Here is a 9,025-nt window from a genome sequence, read left to right on the forward strand (position 1 = left end):
TCTTCAAGGTGTCTTAGGGGACATCTTTGAATAACCCATGTGTAGATGAGCTTATGTCTTATGAAAACCAAACTTGCGACTGAACGTCCAGATCAGAAAAGAAGTAAAAAAAATGTTTTTTAACAGACAAAACAATATTATTCTATAACAGTATTCTGAAAAAAGGTATTTTCTGTAGAGAAAAACTTTCTCCCTTTATCACAGAATTAGATATATATATATACTATATATATATATATGTATCTGTTATATAAAACAGCTAGATTGCAGCAGAAAGTGGCCAATATGATTAGTAAATAAAAATATAGAATATACAAAATAAAAATTACAGAATATACAAAATAAAAATATAGAATTAAAAACAATAGCAATTGGTCACTTTCTGTTAATCTAGCTGTGTGTGGTTCAGCTTCTTCATTTCTGCAAGATAAACTAAAATGGCCTGTAGGAATATTCCTCTATGTTTGAATATGAAAGGAGTGAGTATTTTAAAAACAATTTTCTCATATTTAAAACAGTTACATCAGGGAATCATAATTAATTTCCAGAACGACCACGAGATGTTACAACTCTGGTACATACGATGTTTACAACACTGATACCCTAGCCGAGTTCATAGTAGACAGTTTGCAGTAAGCATAGTAGACAGTTTGCAGTAAGCTCGATGTTAAGGTAGTGGGGGAGGTTGGGTAAACAGTGCACTACCACCACAGTTGAGCGATATCAACATTATGAGGTGGCTGTGGCTCTGTGCGGTAGCTGTGGCGACTACTCACGCTCGGCGAGGCCGTGGTAGGACTTGCCCTGGGTGGAGAAACTGCCGTCCTCTACCAGGTCTACCCGCGCTCCTTCAAGGACAGCGATGGTGACGGCGTTGGAGATTTGAAAGGTAGTGTAAATAATGAAAATTGTAAGCTAAGATAATTATAAAAATTCAGAGATTTTACAAGTACTTTTATAATCAAACTCGACTATAGTTTGTACATATAGTCTACTAAATAGTAATATTTATATTTTAATAAAAATAAATATCTATATACATATTGTTTATATAAATGGCAATACCTCATTATGTGTAATACATTGTGTAAAGATGTAAAATAAAGATCATCTCAGCTTCAAGAAGATTAAAAACTATATAGTTTGCGTAAATATGCATATAAAATATTAAAACGCTAGTGTAACTTTCATTTTAAAATGAACGCTTCACATACCGTATGAACAAATTATAATTAGTGTTTCTTACGTATTGCGACTGGTTCTTAATTCAATTCTGGTTAACATAAGGGTAAACTTTTGTATCAATAAATTTACAAATAATTCGGAATTCCAGTTCTGGCACACCTATGTTTAGCACTGATTGGCGTATTTGATCGTTTAGTTTTTTTTATTTATTTTGTCTTTTGTGAGCAATTTAATGCATTTATAAAATACATTTTGTAATGCTTGTCAATAATGGTGTATTTGCCACATTTCTAACAAAAATATTCTTCCTTCTATCAAAGATAAACCAACTAATCATGTTTATTTATTTTCATTTATTACTTAAACCTTTTGGTCATGACGAACTGAATAGTATAAAAACATTTATTTAAATTGCTCTGGCATTATATAAAAACCTTAATGTATTGAATTTTTAATCAGTATACATCATTTAACGACTTATTATTGTTAACATGATCATTAATGATCTGTATGGATCATTCTAATAGATCGTAACTTGTGATCAGAACTACAACTACAACTCAGAACTAATGAATCGCAGCTGTCAGCTGTTTTCTCGCGTAAAAGTAATTCATTCATCGCAGGTGCTCTGTTTCCCAATCACAGTTTAAAAAGAACTTAAATAACTAAATTTCTGACAATTAATATCTTAACAAAACTTAAACAAAAGACTTTGTCAATTTTATGAACGGGGTAAATTTGAGCTGTATATTATTTTATCAAAATCTAGTCTCTCGTAATATTGGGATATACATTTTTATTTCACGTTTTGATTTAACGCCCTAAAAACTAATTTACAAGAAGATATGTTGTAATATACATACTCTTACTTCAATACATTTATTTCATTCTGTATTTCGGAAAAAGAAGTTTTTCAAATTTTAACGTTGAGTTTACCAACAGATTTATATATATATATATATATATATATATATATATATATATATATATATATATACAGGGTGAGTGGCTCTTGGTGTGACAAAATTTTTTTGGGTTGTAATGCAATGTAAATATGATACAATGGCGGTTATAAAAAAGTCTAACTCCAAAAATTAGGTCTGAAATGAATTATTTTCAGTTTTTCTAAAAAAACCCGTGTTTTTTGTACATAAATTTGATATTTCTCAGCAACGTATAGACATGTGTGAGCAAACTACATAATTTTTAGATTCTCTGTTAAATTTTAAATTTGATAAAGTTATCGGTTCAAACGGTAAGAAAAGAAAATTAAGCTTCAGGTCGATTCAAATGGCAAAGTTGCTAAGTTTTAGAAAACCTTAAATATCATTGAACCCCTTATTTTTACCACACACTGTACACAAGAAATGTGTCAAGTGATATTAAAAACTTTGCCATTTAATAGGCTTTACAATTGTATGCCATATGATCATAGTTAAGTATTCGGTTTACCTACTTTTATTGGTTTGAATATTAAAAAACATGCAAGCTACAAAAAGATTAAAACAATTTTAATAACAACTGTACTTAATTTTTATGTTTTATAAAACTGCCTCATAAAACAAGGTATGCCATAAAACATACCAACTATTTAGGTGTTTTGCCATTTAAAAAAATCAGTATAGGTGAAAGGTTACACACTGAGTAGTCATAGGACGGTATAATAAACATAATTTTTGAGCATTAGTAAAAGATATTTAATAATGGAACTTTAATCAATTATCAATAAAGTAAATGAAAATTAGAATACATCATGAACACAAAACATTAAAAGTAAAATCATTGCAGTTCATTCTCAAAATGGCGAACCTTCTTTTCTCACACAAGCTCTTGCTCGCTTTCTCATTGCTCCAACGGTCGTGTTAAAAGTCAGTTTTTCCCGAAGCCTTTGAGCAGCCAGACCAATTCTGCCTCGTAATTCTTCTTCTTAGTTTACTGGAGATGGAATAAAACTTCCTGCTTAAAAAACCCCACACAAAAAAGTCCATAGGTGTAAGGTCGGGAGTATCGGGCAGGCCATGCGACAGTTCCCACGTTCAATCCACTCGGGATAGTTTTCAGTCAGCCATTGACGTACTGTTGCATTAAAATGTGGAGGGGCTCCATCCTGATGGAATGTAAGCTCGTCTCTTTCAACATTGTTAAAACCATCTAGAAAGGTTAGGTAGGTCGTATTGCAAAAAATTTAAGTAGTTTGTTCCATTTACAATTTCCATCAAATATGTGAGGGCCAATCAATTGTCGCCCTAAGATTTACGACACCAAACATTAATACTAAAACGCGTTTAAAAGGATTGTTCCCTTGTCCGGTGTGGGTGATTTGTAATTCTAGGAGCATAATCAGTTGCTATCAGACCTTGAACAGGCGTACAATGGTATGGATGGAACTTGGAACTTCTTATGGAAAAATGTCCAAAACCTTCCATTGTGATACACCTACGTCTCTAGCAAGTTGTCTACTACTATCATTCCGAACTGAATCTAGAACTACTTCATCTAATCCTACATCATGAACAATGTGTCCTACTTCGTTAGGTCTTTTGTGAACTGTACCTCCCTCCACAAGACGTTGATAGAGTCTTGAGAACACAGAATGACTGGGAAGTCGGCGATCAGGGTAGCGAGCTTGATACTCTCTTTGGGCAGCACGCGCATTTCCATCACAAAACCCGTAAATAAAGTGCATATCAGCGTATTCTCGAGTAGTGAACTCCATGGCAGCCTACACTTGACTAAATTGAACAGAAAAATAGTTTATTGGAGGTGGAAGTAATTCATGTGGACACTGGTCTTATAAAAAAAAGATAAGGAATTAATGTACAATAATACTGGTGAAAGTGATAAGATAAGGAAATTAAAACATTGATAAACATTGATTAAACCATTAATCAATAACTATTATCCACAAATTATTTTAATCTGCTTTACTTTTTTGTAATCTTCAATTCCTTGTTTTATGAGGCAGTTTTATAAAACATAAAATTAAGTACAGTTGGTATTAAATTGTTTTAATCTTTTTGTAGCTTGCATGTTTTTTAATATTCAAACCAATAAAAGTAGGTAACCGAATACTTAACTATGGTCATATGGCATACAATTGTAAAAGCCTATTAAATGGCAAAGTTTTTAATATCACTTGACACATTCTTGTGTACAGTGTGTGGTAAAAAGAAGGGGTTCAATGATATTTAAAGTTTTTTCTAAAACTTAGCAACTTTGCCATTTGAATCGACCTGAAGCTTAATTTTCTTTCTTACCGTTTGAACCGATAACTTTTTCAAATTTAAAATTTAACAGAGAATCTAAAAAATTATGTAGTTTGCTCACATATGTCTATAACGTTGCTGAGGAAATATCAGATTTATGTACAAAAACAACGGGTTTTTTTAGAAAAACTGAAAATAATTCATTTCAGACCTAATTTTTTGGAGTTAGACTTTTTTATAACCGCCATTGTACCATATTTACATTGCATTATAACCCAAAAAATTTTGTCACACCAAGAGCCACTCACCCTGTATACGTTAAATTGTATAAATGGCAATAGCCTTATTTAATTTCAATAAACATTGAATCGCAAAAAGTACTTGCTCCGCCGGGAGTCGAAACCGTGATAGATACGGCCAAATACAAAATAATTGAATCGGAAAAAGTAAGCGCTCTAAGGTGTAATGGTAGCACATTCACCCGGCAAGCGAGAGATCCGGGTTCGACTCCCGGCGGAGCAAGTACTTTTTGCGATTCAATGTTTATTGAAATTAAATAAGGCTATTGCCATTTATACAATTTAACGTAAATAAAAAGTCATTTGACAGGTATTTGGTCTTCCGATCATATGTTAGTTTGCTTATTTAAACACATATGTGACAGATACGGCCAAATACAAAATAATTGAATCGGAAAAAGTAAGCGCTCTGTGGTGTAATGGTAGCACATTCACCCGGCAAGTGAGAGATCCGGGTTCGAGAGACTACTCCCGGAGGAGCAAGTACTTTTTGCGATTCAATGTTTATTGAAATTATATATATATATATATATATATATATATATATATATATGTGTGTGTGTGTGTGTGTGTGTGTATGTGTGTGTGTGTGTGTGTGTGTGTGTGTGGTGTGTGTGTGTGTGTGTGTGTGTGTGTGTGTGTGTGTGTGTGTGTGTGTGTGTGTGTGTGTGTGTGTGTGTGTGTGTGTGTGTGGTGTGTGTGTGTGTGTGTGTGTGTGTGTGTGTGTGTGTGTGTGTGTGTGTGTGTGTGTGTGTGTGTGTGTGTGTGTGTGTGTGTGTGTGTGTGTGTGTGTGTGTGTGTGTGTGTGTGTGTGTGTGTGTGTGTGTGTGTGTGTTGTGTGTGTGTGTGTGTGTGTGTGTGTGTGTGTGGTGTGTGTGTGTGTGTGTGTGTGTGTGTGTGTGTGTGTGTGTGTGTGTGTGTGTGTGTGTGTGTGTGTGTGTGTGTGTGTGTGTGTGTGTGTGTGTATTACAAATTACTTATATAACATGTATAGGCTTTTAAAAAGTTTATTGTATTTCACTGTAGTATTTCTATTTGAAGGGACTCCCTAAGAACCTCTATTAGAAAAATACAATTTTTTTGCCTTGTGTGAGTATTATTGAGAAGATATGAAGGAAATGCAGTAGTTTCTAAATCTCCACAATAAATCCTGCGTTCAGTAGACAGCATTAGTGGATATGTAGAGCTTTGTATTTGGCAACAATGGGAAACAGTTTGAGGTGTTGGTGGCCTTGATGAAGAACTTTTTCAAGCTTGGTGTCAGAAGTGTTCAACTGTCAATATTACAATTTATTGCATATATAAAATGCATAAAATAATTTTAAATAATTTGAAATTGTTAATTTTGCCTACATAACCAAAATCGCTTTAAATAAAGCAAAAGTTTAAATAAAACAAAATTTTTGTTTTTTACTTCCTTTAGTTTAATATAACGCAAACCATACGGTTGTATTTAATATTTTAGTTATAAGCATTTTTAAATTTCTAAAAATGTAAATACTTTTGAATGTCGAATTGTTTTCGGAACTGAACATTATAGTTATTTTTTGGGAGGGTAGGTCCTTAACTAATTTTGGGTAAGATTTGGAGTTTCATAAGTTGTTCAATAAAATAACAAAAAGTAAAACCTGTTAATGCAGCTTTTAGATTGGTAACACCCTGTAAAGTTACAGCAAGATAAATCGAAAACATCTTTTAATAGTCTGGACCAAGAGACCTTTAAAATGTGGTACCACACGCCTTATCTTTACGTTTAAAAAATGCCCTTTACGTTTAAAACAACCCTCACCCTCCCCCCCTTCAAATACCTCTTATAGATGCTTTGGAGGGTTTAAAAGAGTGTAATAGAATTATTTAGCCACACACAAAATAGGGTTAAAGTTGAAAACGGAGTTTCTATTTTTCAGTTGTCATTCCGCTACAATCAGTGGCCCAGGCGGTCTGGTTCACCCAGTAGATTAGGTAGATTTCCTTTCACACTATTTCTCGGTATTTGTGTACACCAATTTAAGTCTATGTACAATCGTGATTCTCGATGGCTCATAACAAATATCAGTTTTAATTTTATTGTAAGTGGTTTGATTATTATAAGTTCGCTGTTGATATCGGTCGGGATGGATGGAGCAGAGTCGTAGTGTTAAAACATATTCTAATTCTACACAATGACTCTAGATGCGTAATGCTTTTATTTAATCAGACTAAAATTGTCATGAAAGTTAGTTAACCAAGGATAAGTTTTGACATTCCTTTTGGAGCGAAGGACTAGATCCCCAATGACAGAACCATACTCAGCAAACTACCTTCGTGTCGGCTAATACTGTCATGAGCGTTCTGTGAAACACATTTTTGGTAAGCCTGTTCTCATAGGCTATTTTGAAAACTTACTTTAATTGAAAGGGTTATAGGAGCTCCAGAGCCAAAATCATTTTTTTAACCATTATCCTGACCATCCCTAGAGATCAAAGGGCTGTAAACATGTTTTGTGCGCATTCGATCTTTAAAAATTTGGCATGAAAGTTGTATTGACGTGGTTTTAATGAAGAATATTGTGGCAATGGTATTGATGTTAACTGGGTGAAGATTCAGTGTAAACTCGTACTTCTATCATCCTAATTCTAATAATATTGTACACGTGAAAGTGGCTTTTGCTATTAGTTTTTTCTTTCACGCGTAAGTTATTCAACCGGTTGTACTGAAATTTTAAATGGACATTTCTTAGGCTCCCTATAGTGTAAAATAGGTCTATTCTTATTTTGAACCCTCCGGGACACGCCCAGCTAGTCTCTAAAGGAACGAGATACTAATATGCAAGAGCCTGTTGAAGATGTACTTCAATTGGTTCAGTTTGTAAAACATTGCCTTTTATGACGGCATTTGTTTTGTATTTATATTTGTATTGTTGTGTAATTGAGGTAGCACAATAAGTAAGCTTGATAGTAACAACACTTCTTATTTCAAACCTTTCTGCACAGAGTATAGTAATATCAGAAAAATATAAAATTAAAAGTTTTTAGTAACAAATATATTATTTTACTAATGTTTTAGTAAATAATTAAGTTACTAAATATATGTCAAAAATTAAGTAAATTACAACGGACCATTAACACCCTTGTTGACAATACTTTTCTTTCATCATGGCAACAAGGGCACCACTCAATGGAAAATATAATTCACTAGAACCAAAAAGTGGAAAGGAAAAGGCCTACAAACCAATTTCGTGCCGAAGCTGTGGGTGGCCAGCCAGATTTATAAAAACTCTTCATTTTGATTTTATCGAACGATTTTTTAACAATCATTATATTGGTTAATATTATGGAAAATGTAGCCTCGAAAAAGTGTTTGATAGTAATATTAAAATATACAATGATATGAATGAATATTTTATCTTATTTCCTCTCCTTCATATGTTTTAACAAAGATCTCAACAATTACATGCAAAAACAGGAAAAATGATCTCACACATGGGGCATAGCCTGTGTGTGGAGATCGAGGACGGCGATCGATGCAGCGGATGAATACTCACCTACCTACCAAACCAGGAATGCCACAAACTTTGCTCTGCCGATTCACCGCTAGTAGTTCTTTCAATCAAAGCCTTCATATGCTGGAGCCAAGTTTTTCAACATCCTTTCCTGACACAATCAAGAGAGCTGACCACAGATTTATTCTTAAAGATAAAAAAACTTCAAAGCTTGGTTGCTCCAAACGGACCGTTTTCTACAACACACCCATAAATGAAATTTCTGGACTGGCCAAAATTAACTCATGTATAAGCAAGTTCTGGAACTGAATAATTACCTATGACAAATGTTATTTGTCATTTAAAGTGGACAACCATTTTCAATCTTGAAGATTTGTAAAATAAAGATATTCTCTCTCTCGTCTCTCTCTCAAACTTCTCTCTCTCTTCTCTCTCTCTCGTCTCATCTCTCTCCTCTCTCTCTCTCTCCTCTCTCTCTTCTCTCTCCTCTCTCTCTCTCTCTCTCTCTCTCTCTCTCTCTCTCTCTCGTCTCTCTCTCTCCTATCACCCTTTTTATCCCAAGTCGAGGAAAGGTTCAAAAAGTAAGGTAGCATTGGTGGACACAGAAACAATAAGTGAGATCGAGGGCTAAGGATGAGAAGATGATGGGTAAAAGATGGAGAAGGACACGGCAACTGAACTCAGGAAGACAGAACGAGCTTTATGTCTACAGCTGGAGGACAGCTTATGTATGGGAAAAATCAGGAAGGGGAAAAAGAGGAATGCGTTTGGCAGAAGCTTCTGGGATGAAGGACGGTGAAAAAGGACCCTTGGGGGAAGGCCTACAGGAATCTATTATGGAAAGATCAAAGAAG

General features: G+C 34.1%; 1 pseudogene; it reads left to right on the forward strand.

Moving 5' to 3' along the window:
- The first annotated feature begins 470 nt into the window (after positions 1–470).
- LOC124374222 overlaps positions 471–9,025 on the forward strand; it is a 20,756-nt pseudogene continuing 12,201 nt past the window's right edge.

Source organism: Homalodisca vitripennis, unplaced genomic scaffold (assembly GCF_021130785.1).
Source record: "Homalodisca vitripennis isolate AUS2020 unplaced genomic scaffold, UT_GWSS_2.1 ScUCBcl_7556;HRSCAF=15297, whole genome shotgun sequence".
Taxonomy (NCBI): Eukaryota; Metazoa; Arthropoda; class Insecta; order Hemiptera; family Cicadellidae; genus Homalodisca; species Homalodisca vitripennis.